Source organism: Pituophis catenifer, unplaced genomic scaffold, assembly GCF_029215685.1.
Source record: "Pituophis catenifer annectens isolate HBS135680 unplaced genomic scaffold, rPitCat1.0.hap2 SCAF_3, whole genome shotgun sequence".
NCBI classification, from domain to species: Eukaryota; Metazoa; Chordata; class Lepidosauria; order Squamata; family Colubridae; genus Pituophis; species Pituophis catenifer.
The window spans coordinates 135032861-135052474 of NW_027256883.1; the positions used below are offsets into that span (position 1 = coordinate 135032861).

General features: G+C 37.2%; 1 protein-coding gene across 4 annotated transcripts in view; it reads right to left on the minus strand.

The window, feature by feature from the left end:
* LRRC8D (leucine rich repeat containing 8 VRAC subunit D) overlaps positions 1–19614 on the minus strand; it is a 76074-nt gene that overhangs the window by 12092 nt on the left and 44368 nt on the right. Inside the window, exon 3 of one of the 4 annotated variants that reach the window (XR_011600244.1) lies at positions 4919–5122. The exons of the other annotated variants lie outside the window; for them this stretch is intronic. The gene's annotated coding sequence lies outside the window, so the exon portion shown is untranslated. Of the gene's footprint in view, positions 1–4918; positions 5123–19614 lie in introns of those variants that run through there. 4 annotated transcript variants of the gene reach the window in all.

Below are 19614 nucleotides of genomic sequence, written 5' to 3' on the forward strand. Positions count from 1 at the left end.
GTATACAAATACCATGTATTTGTATACAAGAATAAAAAATGGATTGAAAGAATGCAAGCATTTTTTTTTTCATCAGATCTTCGATATGATATGATGCATCTTATACAAGAGGACAACAAGCCTGAAGATGCTACATGATCAAATATATGGAATGGAATGGAATGGAATGGAATGGAATGGAATGGAATGGAATAGAATAGAATAGAATAGAATAGAATAGAATAGAATAGAATAGAATAGAATAGAATAGAATAGAATAGAATAGAATAGAATAGAATAGAATAGAATAGAATAGAATAGAATAGAATAGCAGAGTTGGAAGCGGCCTTGGAGGTCTTCTAGTCCAACCCCCTGCTTAGGCAGAAAACCCTACACCTCTTCAGACAAATGGTTATCCAACATCTTCTTAAAAACTTCCAGTGTTGGAGCATTCGCAACTTCTGGAGGCAAGATGTTCCACTGATTAATTGTCCTAACTGTTAGGAAATTTCTCCTTAGTTCTAGGTTGCTTCTCTCCTTGATTAGTTTCCATCCTCTGCTTCTTGTCTTGCCCAGAGGTGTTTTGGAGAATAGCTTGACTCCCTGCCAATATGGAAATGTAGAGCCTTGGTGGTGCAGCAGACTAAAGTGCTGTTAAGTAGCACTTAGCTGCCAGCTGCCTGCAATTACTGCGAGTTCAAATCTCACCAGGCTCAAGGTTGACTCAGCCATCCTTCCGAGGTAGGTAAAATGAGGACCCGGATTGTGGGGGCAATAAGCTGACTTTGTATAAAAAAGAAAAAAAAGAACACCGCTCAGATGGGGCCGAAAGCCCTACTAAGCAGGTATATACAAAAGTATGAAGGCTATTGTTTAACGCATTGTAAGCCGCCCTGAGTCTCCGGAGAAGGGCGGCATATAAATCGAACCAATAAATAAATTAAATAAATAAATAAATCTTCTGGCTAACCTGCAGCTCAGGCATATAATCAAGCAGAGAATGAGTCCACAGTGTGTTTTCTTCTCCTGGCAACAGTTTTTCTAAGCACATGTTACTCACTAAAACATGTTCCTGCAAGCAAGGCTTTCTTTAACACTCCACATAAGCTAACAGAACAACAGTTGTCACAGAATGAGTTCTCTAAGTTTTTGAGAGTTGTTTAAATGGTATTTTGTCCTTTTCTATGAAACAGATGAAAACATGTAGTCCTCAACTTACAACAGTTCGTTTGGTGACCGTTTGAAGTTACAATGGCACTGTAAAAATTGGCATGATCATGCTTCACACGTATGACCGTTGCTGCACTTAACAACTGTGTTACTAATTTAATAACTGCAGGGATTCACTTAAAAAAAGGGGCAAGAAAAATTATAAAATGGGACAAAACTCACTTAGCTAATTTCTCACTTAGCAATGTAAATTTTGGGTTCAATTGTGGTCGTAAATTGGGGATTACCGGTACCTGTATTCAGTCAGATTCAATTGTTAATTGAATCTGGCTTCCCATTGACTTTGCTCGTCAGAAGTTCGCAAAAGGGGATCATGTGACCTTGGGACACAGCAATGGTTATAAATATGAACCAGTTGCCAAGCATCTGAATTTTGATCACATGATCGTAGGGATGCTACTAAGGTTGTATCTCTGAAAAATGGTTATGTCACATTTTTCAGTGCTGTTGTAACTTTGAAGGGTCACTAAATGAACTGTTGTGAATCGAGAACTACCTGTATTAACTATTGTTTAACATACAGATGAAACCAAGGAATTTTTCTGTATAAAATATTTCTAAATATTGTGAGTAATTAATTCATTTTCTGTACAAGATCACAGCAAATTAAATTGTAGGATGAATGATATACTGTATATTCCTGGTGATTTTTTGCACTTTCCTTAGTTTCTTCTTTTACGAAAACAATGCAGATGTTTAAGAGTCCTTAAATTTTACTTGGTTAAGGTTTGAGGAAGGAATTAAATATATACCAAGGAGTTTGATAAAACTGATTAGAGCTGATGCTTTTCCCGCTGTCCCTCACATCTGTTATAGTACTAGTTTTGGACTCTAGTAGTAGCACAGCTGCAATGCGTTTCAATCCCGTTCACACAATGCATTTCGATCTCATTCACACAATCTTACTTGGTAAAGGGTTGGAAGCTGAACAGTTGTGTTATTCAATATGATTAGAGGCGAACAATTTTTATCTACCATAACATTCTTGAGCTAAAAAAAAAGGGGACCTGCACCAATCATATGTGGAAAAAGTATGTATAGACCTGCATCCAAGCTTTATTGCTAGGTTGCTCAACGGATAACTGGAAAATTGGTAAGTGAAGCAATGCTGCTGGGGAACACACATACCAGATACTTTGGGAAAAGGTATATCAAGGGCCATTTGCCAAGGATCCTCAAAGGACTAGACCTTCAAAAATTAGAACCATAAGTTGAAAATGAACTTGACTGACTTTGACTGCAAGTTTTATACATTCTGTAGGCTACGTGACTTATGTTGCAAACCAACTGCACATTGCAAGTGCTTTTTTAAAAAAAAAAAACATATTTCATCATCACCCTTCAGATGAAAAGGGCTGAATGTTTACATAAGTAATTGTACACTAAAGTATAGCATGCATTTGATTTTTTGCCATCAGAAAAACTTTGCAGAACAGCACAGATTTATATATATATATGTTCGAGTTCTCAGGATTCAAGGGCAAAAACTAGAGGTTCAAGAACGTATCTACTATGAAGCAAAGCAGACCCCAGTGGGAATCCAATGACTCCATGAAAGATGTAGAGATATATTGCCATGATGATAAATACAGCTAATTAATTCAAAATCAGCTTTAATTTCAAATGCTTCAAGAAAAACAGAAAATGGGCACTGAAAACCTGGAGGCATTTTCCTCCAATCTGAAGGTACTGGACTGCAGTTCCCCTCATCCCCCATCAGCAAATATATTTCAAGGATGCTAGCTCACAAAGGGATTCTCTTCTACCTTGTATAGCTTCAAAACATTCCATATTATATATAGTTTATCTACTACTACAAATGTATATTTTTTAAAAAGCCTAATAAATGTCAAGGAATTTATTACTCAACTTACTCAAATCCTTAATTACTTAACAAGAATGAGTTGGTTGTGTAAATGTTCAAGATTTAAAGGTGGATGTACTTGAAGACTATTAGCATCATTTCCACTGTCCTTTAGCTTTGTAGTTTATAAGCATTACAATACTAAAAAGTGTACATGTAATATTTATCATATTTATCACAGCTGTCTCCATAAAAGGAAAAAAAATATCCTATTCAAACTCATTTTTTGTCTAGCTAATTGCATTACAGAGAACAAGTATGTCAGTGCCTATTGAAGTTACACCACACCTTTAAGTATAATGATTATTTTCAATATTTTTTATTGGAACTAATAATTAACAATTATAACAAAACTAATAAATCTCCATAACTCATTTGTTCTCAGAATACTATGATTTTTAGAGGTTTTGGTAAATAATAATGTTAAAGGTAAATGAAAGCATTATGAAAACTTCTTCAGCAACTTGATATCAACAGAAGAGAGGAAAATATAACCTTAAAATTAAAATTAGTGTTCCAACATCTGTGAGCACATTCCAAAACTGGCCATGCCATATACTTTTAAGATAACTGGAAGAAAATGCTAATTAGCCATGATAAAAAATCATGATGATCGATTTATTTATTACTAAAAGGAACAGAAAAGACAAAGTTAAAAATAAATCTAAACAAAGCCGCAATTGGGACCAACAATTCAGTCATTAAGTGAAGTGGATGCTAAAAACTGCAACTGTGCTTATGATCTTATTTCCTTTGCTTTGCAAACTTAGCAAAGGTCATAAATGCGAGGACTGGTCACAAATCTACCTTGTCGTCACATATCTGTGAACAGTTGCTAAAATTCACACCCACATTCCCAAGTGCATGCATACACATGCTAGTGAGAGAAAGAGGCTTTGTATTCTTATATTCTACCACTACCCTAGTGGTAGAAAATATTGCCATTTTTTTAACTGCTGAGATCCTGGAGAACCAACAACTAATCAAGATATAGGTGAGGTGAGCTTGTCATTGTAGTTTCTTATGACTAAGGATTATGTGGTTAGAGATAAGATTGCCCTCGGCGGCCATTGTGTCACTATAGCGTGGCTGTTGTTTTGTGATCATTTCTTCTTCTGCTGCTGGTTTCTTGATCTTGTGTTCACAATAATGAGAAGCAAGGCTACGTAAATCAATATAGATCAATCAATAAATGATAACCCCAGCTTATCCTCTCACTCTTACCCTCCTTCATCATTGTTCCTCAGCAAGAAAACACAGTTGCTGACAAAATTAGTTAGGCCCAACGGAGTAACCACTCTGGCCAACGTTCTGCAAACTCTATGGTTGACAACAGATTCTGCGACCAGGTCAGAATTTTGCAAAGCTGAATCCCAGCATCTTCTGACGCTCTCAGAATGCTTAATTATGGCTGCAGCAGGGAAGGTGGGAGGGAAATGGGGTGCAAAACAGGATATTGAGAATTGTGTGAAATCTAGTGGGTTGCTTCCCTAGATGTGTGGTACAAGGACACCAATCTTCTCCAGCCAGCATAATCATTTCAGGTTGAAATAGCAGAAATGTTGTGGGACGATGTTTGGGAAAGATTACATATACAGTAGTTGCTGAGCTATCTCTTCACCTCCCTTTCCCTTTGATCTCACAGAGCTATGGTTAAAGAAGGCTAGACACAAAGCAAAAATCTATTGGATTCCAGATGCGTTTATTATTTTATTTACTTGATGTACACCCAGTCTTTATTTTGCATCTTTCAAGGCAATTAATGTTCCCTCTTCCTATTTTATCCATAAGAATCCTGTGAGGTGGGTTGAGCTGAGCAAAAGTGAATAGCCTTAAGTCACCCAGCTGGCTTTCATGCCTAAGGGAGGACCAAAACTTACAGAAACTCCAAGTAATACTGTTTATTCTGAGCTAAAGAACTGAAATCTCTTCATGTAAACAAGTCTAGAGGTTAATTGGACGCTGCTGGAGTCGTGACTCAACTGTTTCATCTCCAGATATCTCATTCTGTCAATGGAATTGAGGTCACCATCTTGGATACAGAATTCCCTGCAAAAAAAATTGTCATGAAAAAAGGATGGGCTAATAATATGCAGTACACGGTTCCACAACAAGTAAAAGGTAGCTATAGATGCAGAAACACCATTTCTATCAACACTAGATCTCATGTTTTCTTTGCTCTTGCTACATTTTCTGATAGTTAACTGTTGGCTCCTATTATTGTCTTTCTTAGTGAGAGATTACACAACCTATTTTTTTAAGGAATAGAAATAACATTAAAGATTTATCAAGGACATTTTATTCAAGGGGAGAAAACACTACACACACATAAATTATTATTATTTTGGCCATAAGTCAAAGAAAATTCTTTAAAATTTCATTTGTTTTAATGGAATATATACTAGTAGGGTTACTCCCACTGCAGTTAATACAAAGTGCTTCAAAACAGACAAAGCAATGCATAGGTTTCTACACTTTTAGGAACCTTAAGTAAGATCTTCAAAGATTTTTATCTAAACTGCACAAAGAACAGACCTGTTTGTTCCCCAGTGAATTCTGGGGGCAGGAGTTACAAAACACTGTGATCTTATCTATTTGGAACAACAGCAATATTACTAGCTTGCTCACTAATTTATCTGTCTACTGAATAAGTCTGTCCCCATAAAGAGTTCCTGTTTCCAATATTTATTTTAAAAGATGAGCCATTCCGATTCACTTGTTGAACTACACTAATAAGTGTTTGTCCTATATCTCAGTTTTCAGTTTCTTGTCCTTTTAATCTATTTCTAAATTAAATTCATGCATTATTTATTGAAAGCTTATCAAACGTATCAAGGAGAGAAGCTGACTGATATTTCATTGATTTATCCGAAAGAACAGTTATTTGAGATTCCACAGCTATAATTGTAAGGTTGGAAACTTTTCAGAGTTCAGATGTGGGACCACTGACCCCATTGTGTAAAGAGGCACATTCAAAAAGAAAGTGAGCCCATGATATAAAAGCGGGCCAGGACAAAAACTGAATTTAATTTAATGTAAATTTATTTGACATTAAGTTCCATTAAATAAAGTTAATATGATTTTTCCCCAGAGACATGTTTTATTCATCCTGCCATATTAAAAATTACAGCTTGGTAAACAATTTATGGAGCATTTTTGGAGGCTGCATGTGACTGTGATCTCATTTAATATAACCTTTAATTTAAAAATAATCATATTTATGTTTTACATAATATGAAAGAAAGTTGTAAAATCAAAAAGAAATCTTTTAAAGCTTTCAGGGTAGGGGGATATCATAGATCAACACTTTTCATCTGGGTTGGCCGGGATTATATGTGCTGTAATTCAATATATTTGGGAAATGCATGCTTGAGGAATTATGCCAGATTTATAATCCTTTTACTTCTTACATATTTTCCTTTAATCAGGAGGTTGCCTTGGGTCTGAATTCTCTAAGATGGAGTATCTGTCAAAGGTTTGTTTTTGTGGCCTTGAGAAAAGCAGATTTACAAATTATTTTTTTAAAAAATCCCTCAACAAAATCCAGCTCTTGCTTCTTTAACTCTTAAACATTTTTAATCTCTGCTGCAAATATTTCTATAGCTCATCCCTAATGTAATGCAGATCCAGAAATTTCACTGTTATTGACAGTGATAAATAATTCACTATTATATAATTTTATATTAAAAGCAATTAGATTTTCCGCTGCTTTTGTACTTCAGAGAGAGAGTAAACTGAAGCTATTATTCACCATGAAATGCACATTTTTTTCAGTTCTGAGAATTATACACATCCATTTATTAACATTACTGTTTTATATTTAACGTATCGCTAAATAATTAAGATTGTACAGAAGACCTAACTTGATGGATTAGACACAGAACCTATGTATTGAAAGACTCTACTCTGGAAGAAAAGTGGTTAGCTGGAACAAATTTGTAAAGCAAGAAAAATTCCAGGTCCGGAGTCTGCCTTTGAAAACAGATCCATCAGCAGAAATATCCGATAGGACTTTGTCCTTAGATTTTCCTGCGATAGCATTTTCAACTGTATTGGTTGCCTATAAGTTTTAACAAGATCAGTGCACAGATAAACAAAAACCCTATTGATAAAAATAGTTTAGATTTAAGGGTACTATGAAATAAAGGTGGTTCTCTTTAATGACCACTCATTCAGCAGCCATGTGAATAGCTTGGTGATGGCTGAGAAATTCTAAAAGTCCGAGTCTATTGTACATCTTTTAAAGTTCCTGAGATTAAGAAGCACTGCCTTAGATGCTGGAAACTGCAGGCTTCTGATTTAATCGTTTTTAAGTTATATCAGTCCAATGGGTAATCTATACTCTTTTGCTCTGCATTTAGAGCAAAGAGTGCTAAAGAGCTGAACCCAAAGGTACTTTTTGAAAAGGTAACTGGACTTTCTGGTTTTTCTTTGAAGACGGTTCACTTCTCATCCAAGAAGCTTCTTCAGCTCTGGAAAAGCACCTTTGGGACAACCATGACCTGGGTGACTGAGAATCTCCATAGACATTAAGAGCTGAACATTTCATGTTTATGAGGCCACCAACTCTTAATCTTAAAAAAAAAAAATTAAAACCACTAAACTACTATTCTAATTTTTCTTCCTTAATTTGTGTTTTTTGGTAGCAATAAAAATAATAGAAGCAGTGGGTAAATGTAAAGCATATAAGCAGCAACAACAGGACTCTTGCAAAATGCTGTTTATGTGACCAGGTAATCCCAGCTTCTGCCAACCTAGCAGTTTGAAAGCACATAAAAAATGCAAGTAGAAAAATAAGAACCACCTTTGGTGGGAAGGTAACAGTGTTCTGTGCGCCTTTGGTGTTTAGTTATGCTGGCCACATGACCACGGAGATGTCTTCGGAAAGCGCTGGCTCTTCGGCTTTGAAACAGATGAGCACCGCCCTCTAGAGTCAGGAATGACTAGCACATATGTGCAAGGGGAACCTTTACCTTTACTTTAATCATACAATAAAGAAATCCCTTGTGTGACCTGGCATGGCAACATTTATTAATAAGGATATGACCAAATTCAAAAAAGAAACTGATAAGCGAGTACCATCCCTGTCACCTGAAAGCTTAATTTCTATACAGAATAGAGATAAAATAGATTTTTCTTAATGATATGGAAGGTTTTCGGAAGACTTATCTCAATAGTGCACAATTTAAGAGGTCTTGGGGAAGTGCAACCACCCAAAACTTCAAAAAGAGTTGCCAAAACCTTTCCGTTGTGATTTTAAATGTCAGAAAATCATTCACTACCTTTAGGGGACAATATAAAACAAAAACATATAATTCAGTTATTTCCACAAACTCCTTTTAGATTTTTTTTTAGACTCAATGTTTTAGCTTTTGTTAATTATGGAGAGGTATTTCAAAAGTGAGAGCCAGTTAGGGGTAGTGGTTAAGGTACCAAACCAAAAATTAGGAGTCTGTGAAATCTAGTCTCATTTTAGCCAAAATACCATCTGGTTGACTTTGATCCAGTTTCTCTCACCCTAGGAAGGAGGCAATGGCAATCAGCTTCTGAAATCTTGCCAAGAAAAATGCAGGGGTATGTTCAGGCAGTTGCCAAAGTTCAATAATGATTCAAAGTGCACGCACGCGCACACAGACACAATCAATAGTGCAAGGTTAACAACAAAAACAATAGAACGCAAAAATCATCAAAGACTGCAAAAAGCTTCTAATTCTATCTTAGTTTGAGTAATGATTTTTCATGAAAGCAATAGCTTTGTCTTCCACAGGAATGCTTCCTGTGACAAATATTTTATTATGATATATGACACAAAATGAAAAAAACAGACTTCATGTCCTGCAGCACCCAGCTGTCCTCCCACAAAACAACACCCTTCAAACCATATCAGAAGTCCAAAGATGCTTTCATTTCTCCTTGGTTTTAGTATATTTTTAACATACAAATACAACTGCCGTGCACTCAAGAATCATTTATTCAAAACCAAAGAAATACAAATAAAAATTACTTTGTGAGAGAATTTTATAAAAGAATGTGGTGCTTCAGGAAGGAAGGTTTTTTTTAAGCATGATACAGAAAATAATATTTTCTCCAACCGTCACAAACAAAACAAATTCAATATTGAAACTTACACACATTGAGAGGGCTCTCAGGTTGGAATAATTTATTCAGACTAAAATTAAATTTTTATCTTTGATCTATAACAAAAGAGTTTCATTCTAATAGAACCCAACATATCTATTATATCCAATTGCTTTTGTTTGACAGTAACCAACAAGGCATTAAATGATTAGTTATGTAACACATTATTGATCCCGAATTTGCTGTTGGTAGGAATTCTGGTTCCTTGTTTTCAAATTGTGCTTCAATTTCATCCACTACATTTTCCATGCATTTCTATCACAAAGTCCTGCAGTCTTAAGGTTGCAGTCAGTCTTGAGAGCTCATGTTACTCATCCTTGGCTGGAATGAAAACTAAGTTTCCATCAAGCCAATAGTATTACTTTACTCAGCTATATTGTTGTCAATTTCAGATAAATTAACATCATGCTGACTTGTTAATATGATATTTCTGCAAAGTAAAGAAGCATTTTTTTTTACAGTTAGGTTTATCTATTCATTGCAAACAGTTCCTTCTAAGTTATGGTCACTTCAGGCAGATATTTCTCTTTCCACCAAGTGCCTGGTTTGCACTTTCAGCAGCTCTTAGGACTCTCAGAGATTGAACAGCATCTTTTTAAAAAAGGGACCTAAGGAAGCAAAATGAAGGATATTTGAGGGGGGTTTAAATTAGGGGTGAAATCCAGCAGGTTCTGGAGAACCAGTAGTGGAAATTTTGAGTAGTTCGGAGAACTGGCAAATACCACCTCTGACTGTCCCCAGAGTGGGGTGGGAATGGAGATTTTGCAATACCCTTCCCCCAGGAGTAGGGTGGGAATGGGGATTTTGCAGTATCCTTCCCCTGGAGTGGGATGGGAATGGAGATTTTGCAGTATCCTTCCTCTGCCATGCCCACCAAGCCACACCCACCAAGCCATACCATGCCTACCAAGCCATGCCCACAGAATCGGTAGTAAAAAAAAATTGGATTTCACCACTGGTTTAAATCTCTGGCAAGTGATGTATGGAAATAATCTTAGTATAAAGGAAATCTTTGATACTACATAGCAAGAATATTTTTTTGCTGTGACTGTACTAACCACAAGCTTAGGGTTGAAAGGTGTCATTCATGCTGAAATATAAAGGTAGTTCTTGAGTTACGACCACAACTGGACCAAAATTTCCATCTCTGAGCCAGGCAGTTGTTAAGTGAGTTTTGCCCCATTTAAGAGCCTTGGTGACGCAGCAGACTAAAGTGCTGTTAACTAGCATCAGCTGCCTGCAATTACTGCAAGTTTGAATCTCACCAGGCTCAAGGTTGACTCAGCCTTCCATCCTTTCAAGGTAGATAAAATGAGGACCCGGATTGTGGGAGCAATAAGTATTGCTGTATGACTGTATAAAAAAGAACACCGCTTTGGGGGGTGGGGGCGAAAGCCCTACTAAGCAGGTATATACAAAAGTATGAAGGCTATTACTTAATGCATTGTAAGCCGCCCTGAGTCTCCGGAGAAGGGCAGCATATAAATTGAACTAATAAATAAATATATAATAAATAATGACCTGTTTGCACAGTTGTTAAGCGAATCATTTCAGTTATTAAGTGAATCGTGCGGTCATTAAGCTTTCTCCATTGACTTTCCTTTTTGGAAGCCAGCTGGGAAGGTTTGCAATGCTAATCTCCTGATCCCAGGACAGTGCAACTATCATAAATAAAGGCCAGTTGCCAAGCACCCAAATTTTAATCATGTGACCATGGGGAAGCTACAACAATTAAGTGTGAAAAGTGGTTGTAAGTCGCTTTTTCAGTGCTGCTGTTACTTTGAACAGTCACTAAACGAATGGCTATAAGCTAGGGACCACCTGTAATCATTCAGCCTAGCAGCAATAGGAAAGACCAGGACAAAGCTTTTTCCTGAGAAGGTGTTGTTCCTGAGAATTGCAGTTCACATGAATTCATGAACGTCATTGTGTCTCTGCCAAGAGACTTTTTCTGCCTAGTGAGTCTGGGACACTGCATTCCACTGTTGTCTGTTGCAGATGTTCCATGTGCACAACTCAAGTGGTGCCATGAATTAAATACAGAAGGGAATGAAAATATCAGAATAATCAAAAAATGATTGATTGTCTTGGATAGGAACAAACGAAGGGAATTTCAAATGCATGGAATACATTCTACAGAATTTATAAGCTTAGTAGAATTAAAATTGATTGTTACAGAGTGCCAAGTTTTATTTTCCAGCTACAAAACGTGGGCAACTTTATACATTGGTGGGCTTTGGCAGCTAAGCAGAATTAGAATTGATTGTTACATATGCAAAGTTTTATTTTCTTCTAGTTACAAAACTTAGGTTGGCTTTGTCACAAGAAAATGATCTGAAATGCATATTAATCATACAAGTCCATGCATTCCACATTCAAACAGTTTCTCTAATTTGTCCACGAACCGCATTAAAATTAAATTAAAAGTCATTTTTGCACCATAACATTTGAGTTCCTTTTACATATGTGTGTTGTGTATTCCATACTCATATTCCATAAAAAAAACTCATTAAAAAACTTGTGTGTTTTTTTTAACCAATTGTAAGGCAGGTATATCGAAGTGTCCAACTGGGAAAGGAATTCCACAGAAACATTGGGTTAGAAAGGACCTGGAAGGATTTTTAATCCAAACTGCTGTTCTAAAGACATTTGCTATTTTCTACAGAAGGACGTTACAAATTATGTTCACAACTCAAGAGAAGAATTAATATGAGCAGTTTTACATACTAGCATTACTGTCTTTGATTCTGCCAAAGGCATGGAAATCAAAGAAAGATTATATGGAGGAAAAACAAAGGCGGACTATACAAGTTTACAGAATGCTTTCAAGATGTCAAGTATGATAACAGCCTGCTGAATTTATATCAAACACTGCCGTATTGTCATAAAGTTATTTGGTTAAGCAAGCTGTGGTTTTCAAGCCGTAATTTATGGCTTACCATGTCTTGTGTATCCAACGATTGTGTTTCAGTTAATAAATCACAGTAAAGCAAACTATGGCATAACTTGATTCAGAACTTGCCACTAGCTTTTATTCCTAGAAATAATCAGTCCCTTGATTTCTTGTTAGAGTTTTTATCCCACCTTGTTAGACGCTCATTCTGTAAGGTTTTTTCCTCCCAGTTTCACAAAAACCATCCCTATAGGATTGGCTGAGCTCAGAGAGAATGACTGGCTGAAGTTTACCCGCTGAATTCAGAGGATGGAGTTGGGTCTCCCCAGTAAGGTCACTACCTTCATTATCACATCACACTGTGGTGAGTTTTTTCCCCAGAAATTTTCAGGGAGAGTGGAGCATATTGTTCAAAACACCAAGACTAGAATCTGCAAAAATATTCATATGTCTATTTTAAAGATCTACTGATGTCTTTTATAACACTAGAAATAGGCTAATGACTCAACCCAGTATCTTATATCTGCAATCTTTTATAGCCAAATTTAGAAGCATTCCATCTCCATACCAAAAATATATCCCTACAGTTTTTATTTTAACACCCGAAAAAACATGTCAGCATTTTAGCAGAAAAAGGTTAGCGTAGTAGATCCTGCTTATGTCTTGGAATTGGAAAACTGTAAAATATACACTAGAAAACTCAGTGTGAATTTCATTCAAGCGACAGGCTGGGAATAGCTGTTGATTAGCTTACTTTCACTAGATGAAATGGTTAAATAATTACATAAAGCCTCTTCGGCAAAGTCAATACAGAGGGCAAAGTTAGTCTTCAAATGTCAAATGCTTGTTCTTTCACCATCATCCTGTAGTCTTGTAACAGTTTGGAAATAAGCTGTTTGGACAGGCAAAAATTGTTGTGATACCATAAGAAAAAAAACAAAACAAAATTTCTCCCAAAAGAAGAAGGAGGCTTTTAAGATATCTTTTTTTTCCAAAAGTTTTTTTTCCCCTGTTATGTGAAGAGAAAGCAACATGAAGCATCTAGAACAAATCCGGTTTTTCCGGTTTTTGTCAGGCACACAAGTTAAAGAGAAGCCTTACTTTAATTATTTCAGTATTTTCTGCTGTGGATGGAGATACAGTGGCTGTCCCTTGAACAGAGCAAATTCTTCATTTCATTGATTTACGAGCTGAAAACCATTTTTTCATAACTACATAAGACTGTGCAATCCTTTCAACTTCAATCAAAGACAATATTCATAGAAGTGCTTGACCTTTCCAGCAAACAGAACACATTGCTACTGATTATAGAATGAAGCTAAGAAAGATCAAGCCAGACACCTTTGAAACATCATTTTAAAGCTTTGCTGAATATTTGAAGCTCTGATTAGATCTCAGATTTAAACAATTATACATTAGAAGAGGGGGAGAAAATTGCTGGACTTGAGAAATGTTGCAACAGTAATTAATTTTTGAAACAATTACTTTTTTAAAAAAGGAAAAAGCTTGAAAAGGTTCAAGGATTCACATTTGAAATGAATTTTTGAACCCCCCTTACTGCTTATCCGATTACAACAGAGAGAGTGGTCATAAAAGGGCTTTTGATCTTGCTGGAACCTGTTCCTCAAAGCCTGTCTGACAGTATGAGTTAATATTCAAAAAGCAGGCTCACTGGGCTGAATTAATTCTCCCCAAATCTCTATCAAATAATACTGGCAAATTAAAGACTGTTTTTCAGAATACCAGTGAGATTATTTTTCATGTGGGGAGAAAAAAAACCACTTCTCAAAATAATATCTACATCTTGACCAAAAGAAAACAGCAAAGGTCAGCAAGTTCCATGAAGACATGGACAATGATATGAACAGTCCAGAGGTGGTATTCAGCAGGTTCTGACCAGTTCTGGAGAACCGTTAGCGGAAATTATGAGTAGTTCAGGGAACTGGTAAATACCACCTCTGACTGGCCCCGCCCCCATCTATTCTCTGCCTCCCGAGTCCCAGCTGATCGGGAGGAAATGGGGATTTTGCAGTAACTTTCTCCTGGAGCGGGGAGGGAATGGAGATTTTACAGTATCCTTCCCCTGCCATGCCCAGTATCCTTCCCCTGCCACCAAGCCATGCCATGCCTACTAAACCACGCCCACAGAACCGGTAGTAAAAAAATTTGAATCCCACCACTGCAACAATCATCCTTGCCATTTCTATTTACTGTGTTTCCCTCTGACTCAGACTATAGGGCCTACCTAATGGAGGATCTTCTTTACTGGAGTCCGTATCACCCGTAACGCTTTACCTGGAGCAAATGAGTAGGAAGAAGCCGGCCGATTCAAAAAGGCCTCACAAAGCTAAAGCATATCCGCTGAGACCAGCAATAGTTTTGCTACCGTTTCCCTGAAAATAAGACATCCCCTGATAATAAGCCCAATCAGGCTTTTGAATGCATGCGCTAAACTAAGCCTCCCCCAAAAATAAGCCCTCCCCGAAAATATTTAAGTGCAGAGCTGGAAATCAGGTAAGACGGTAAGAGGGGCCCCATTTTGCTCCCTGCACCCCAAAATAATAAGATCTCACAGAAAATAAGGCCAAGCGCTTATTTTAGGGTTCAAAAAAATATAAGACAGGGTCTTATTTTCGGGGGTCCGAAAGTAATTATATTAATCTAATTTGAATCATTGTTGGTCACTATTCAATTGTTACTAACATTATGATCCTTGCATTGTTTTTCCTTTTCTTTTCCCTTCCTGTATCATTTTCCTTTTGTGCTGTACCTTTCGGTAAAACTCCTGAAACTCAACCACAGTGAGGTTAGAAGGGACTGAGGGTCTATTGGCTTGTTCATACTGCAAATAAAAAGTAAACAATACGGTAGGATTAAGCTCTCGCTGCAGTGGAAGAGTAAGGCACAAACAAACTGGATGACTGGCTGAATAAAATAGTAACTTAATAGAGACTACATCTCTTCTCAAATGCCAAGAAGATTCCTAAAGCATGAATGGCCCTGATGTTTACATGAAAGCTCTGTTTATGTGTTTGATCTGTGGCGAATGAAAGGTCTAGCTGTATGTTTTATCTAACTGTATAAGCATCATTTGATATTATCAGTCGTCAACAGCTACATCCTGAGATTGAAACAGACAAAAACTGCACTTCAGGTAAAGGGGAGGAAAGAAACAGAAATTATTCAAAAGAACAGACAATTCAGAGAAGAGACTTACAACTTTATCTGCCTATTTCTATTTGTATTCTTGTTCTTTTATTTCTTTTAAACTGAAAGATGGTTAAACATTATCAGAGAACCACATGCAATTCAAGGGGTAAAAGGTCTCTAAATAGTAATAAAACCATCATAGCCATTGATTTAAAAAATCCAGTTTGGTAGGCACCACAGTCCTACCTTAAGCATGAAGTCCTTCAGCCAGTTGTCGTATTTCAGCCCAACCCACTTTTCAAGGTTGTTGTTATAGGGAAAATAGGAGGAGTTATTTGTAAAAAAAATAATAAAGGCGGGATACCAATAACTATATAAATACATACATAAATACATAAGTAAATAAATATTTAGGATTAAATTTAGCATGAAACACCGAACATGAGAGAAAGAAGTCTACCTTGTACTATGTATAGGACCAGGATTTTTACTCGACCAACACTTTTCAAGGTGTCAACTTTGCTTTTTGAATGAACAAGGTAAATGGGTCATTTTGCTCATGAGACAACACAATAATTTAGAAAAAGAAAATGGGTAAATTGATCCTGGGAAAAGCATCAAAGTACACTACAGGAAATGAAAGATAGGGAAGTAATAGTTGAATGTCATTCAGTCTCGCCAGCCAAAATTATTGCTGAACACACTTCCTGGAAACACTGGGAGGGTGTATATCTGATAGCTCCTAAACTGCTAGCTGCTGTCCTGGAAGAAATATCTAAGAGCATTTTAATAAAGCTAAGATTGAGCCCAGTAAGGGCTGATCTGTAATCTCTGTAATTTGCGGGATGGAATTTGCATCTCCCACTTGGTGTATTTGAATCTTCAGTGACACAAACTCGTTACCTGCCTAGTTGCTTGTCTTTGAGAGGTGTTGGAGACAAACTCATATTAGTAACAATAGCAATAGCACTTAGACTTATACACCGCTTCTTAGTTCTTTACAGCCTTCTCTAAGTGGTTTACAGAGTCGGCATATTGCCCCCAACAATCTGGATCCTCATTTTATTTACCTCAGAAGGATGGAAGGCTAAGTCAACCTTGAGCAGGTCAGGATCGAACTCCTGGCAGTGAGCAGAGTCAGCCTGCAATACTGCATTTTAACCACCGAGCCATCATGGCTCATACTATTGCTTTTCATTCTTCTGTATCAGCGCAGACATCAAATCAATTAATGGGGCAGCTGTCTCATGCACTGTGGTTAAGGTTTGCATACAATTCTCCAACTTTTTCAATACATTTTCCTGTTCAGTGCTTGGCAAGGCTCCAAAGGCGTCAATTAATTCTGCCTCCAGTGGTTCAGCTGCAATCTCTCCTCCTCTCTCTGCCTGAAAATATTTATCTGAAAAAGCTTCTTCCAGGTACAGGACCGGTGGATTCTCATTTAAAATACTGGCAACATCTTGAGGTACTGACTCAAAAAAAGTGGTGAGATTTGACCCTCACAAAACACAGGCCTTGGGAATATTAGGAAAGTAGTCAGCATAAGCTTCGTTTTGAAAAGCGTACTTGGAAATATGGACTGATTGAATGTCAGTAGGATTTGCTTACAGCCCACCTTACTAGAAAGCCACTCTGCCAAAAGTGAGTTAGTTGCATAATCCAGGTAATCTTCGACTTACAATCATTTGTTTACGTGCAAAATTACAATGACACTGGAAAGAATTATTTATGACCCTCCTCGCACCTCCAACCCTGGCAGCATCCCCACGGTCATGTGACCAACATTTAGGCACTTGGCAATCAGCATGTATGTATTTATGCCTGTTGTAATGTCCTGAGGTCATATGATCATCATCTGTGACTTTCCTAGATGGTTTTCAACCCAGCAAAATCAATGGGGAAGCCAGATTCTCTGAACTGTTGTGTGACTGACTTAACAACTGCAATGATTTTCTTAACAACCATAGTAAAAAAAAAAAAAAAGGTAATAAAATCAGGGGTGACTGCTTTAATCAATGCCTAGCTTAGCAACAGAAATGTTGGTCCCAATTGTGGCTGAATTGACGTTCAATTGACACTGAAAGAACTGACTTTGGGAATAACGCATCACTTTCTTTGAATCCCACCATCCGCTGTTTATTCTGTTACGGATGCTTTGCAGGTCAATCTAATTAGTTTGCAACATATGGTTGCTTTGATTTTGATTTTCAACCCTTCCATGTCTCAAAAAATGGAGGGCAGGGTTTTGGGGGTGTCGGTCCCTTTACTCAGTAGATTCAAATATAGAGTTCACAACAGCTTGATCATTTTTGGGACTCGGAGTTTTCTTCTTCAGCAACCAAAGTTAACTTATTGTAAATAGACCAAGTAAGTAAGAGACTCTTTCAATTAATCCACTTTCTTTTTATTTGTATTAAATAATAAAATAAAGATAGAAAGGTCTGCACCGTCAGTAAGCTTTGCCTAGACACAAAATCTGTAGTCTCATTTTTAAAAATCTTTCTTTTTTTTTTTTTTGGTCCACAATAGCAAAGTGGACCAAAACAAAGATAATACAAATATTAGAATTTTATTTGTTTTCTCTTTATCAAAATGAATTGAAATCAAATACGTATCTCCTGATTCAAAAGGTGCCATGAAAATCATCCTCTTAAGGGACTGGAATGCCACTTTTAAAGAACTACCATCTGCCATGGAAGCTCACTGGGCAATTTTGAATGAGGCCAAACTGTCACACAAGATTCCTGCTAAGGAGACAACACTGAGGGCAAGAGGAGACTATGTAGGCCACCCCTATCTCCTATCTAACAAATCTAACAAATAAATCTAACAAATAAATGGATGAAGATTCCATCATTTAGGTGGTGCCACAGGATCTGGTGGGTGCCAGTATATTTTATATTTCTCCTAGTTAATGGGATTTGATTCACAGTATAGTGATTTTTAAAGTAATAGCAAAAAGCCACCGAGAACAAATCTTGCACCCAGGATTCTGGAGGAGAACCTCCGCCCACCCAACCCCACCACCACTGAGAACAAGCAGTGCTGCCCCTGCTACTTTCCTGGGGCCACGTAGTGATTCTCACCATGCCACTTGTGGCTGGGATTCTGGAGGAGAACTGCCGCCCCCTTCGCCCGCCACCGAGAACAAGCAGCACTTCCACAGGAGCAGAGTCCGCGCCAAAGGAACGTCTGTCCGGCGCCAGGTAAGAGATGCGCCAGCTGGGAAGCGGGTGTGCTCCCTTGGCAGAAGTCGGGGGGGGGGGCTGCACTGGTTTGCCAATAAAATAATGTCCATTCAATAAATGGAAAATTGCCTTGGAATGTAAATGGAAAACAAAGTAAAAAGTATGAACTAAGAAATGAACAGAAAAAAAAGTTGTGTGTCTATAATAAGAGAAATTGATGGATTATGTACCATGAAGTCATTTTTGACTCCTAGTGACCACTTAGATAGAAAATAAGAATAAGAGAAATAGAATGGATGTAATACCAGTAGAAGGACAGGAAGGCCTGGAGGAACGTTGTCCATGGGGTTGCGATGGGTCAGACACAACTAACAACAACAACAATACCGGTAGACCTGAATCTTGTTGAGTCCAATTGATTGATACTTGCAGTGAAGTAGAATTGTAAATTTAGGTTTGATTTTGAATGGAAGGGCTAAAAGAAAGTCAGAAAAAAAGAACTGGTGTCACTTAGGTTGTGGTGGATGTACAAGAAAGTAGGAATAAATTGGGGATAGTTGCATAGCATGCTCCAGAAAATGGTCATATAGATCAATGGGAAATCAGTCTGAGGGTCAGCTATGCAACTTTCTAATTATTCTCATGAGACAAGAGTCAATACAAATATATCAACTGGGCTACTCAGAGACCAAAGAATGAAAGAGAACTGTGACTATATGGTGAATCTCTTCTTATCAGAATATCTGTTTCAAATTAAACCGTATATGTGAATGTCTATTCATGTATGTATATAGATCTAAATGAATGGAAAAGCATGGTTAATTTAGTTGTTTACAATGGAAGATTCAGAGGAATTGTAAAGGATAGAAAATGAACCAAACCATTATTTACATTATCAAGAATGTATCAGAGATGGTTGAAACACGGGTGGCTATATAAATGTTTAAATAAATAAAATCATAGAAGGAAAGAAGTTAAAGTGAAAGCAGAACAACTGCAGGAAGAAAACGTATGGGTTCTGCATGAAAGAGTATCAAAAGGATGGATTAATCTCCCAACAGGCTGAATGGAAAGCAGACGTAAGAAAGAAAAGGATGTGGCAGCTGCTTGGAACAGAGTGAAAAGAGTTGTGTTACAAACTGCTATAGAAGTGTATGGAGTTACATTAGTGG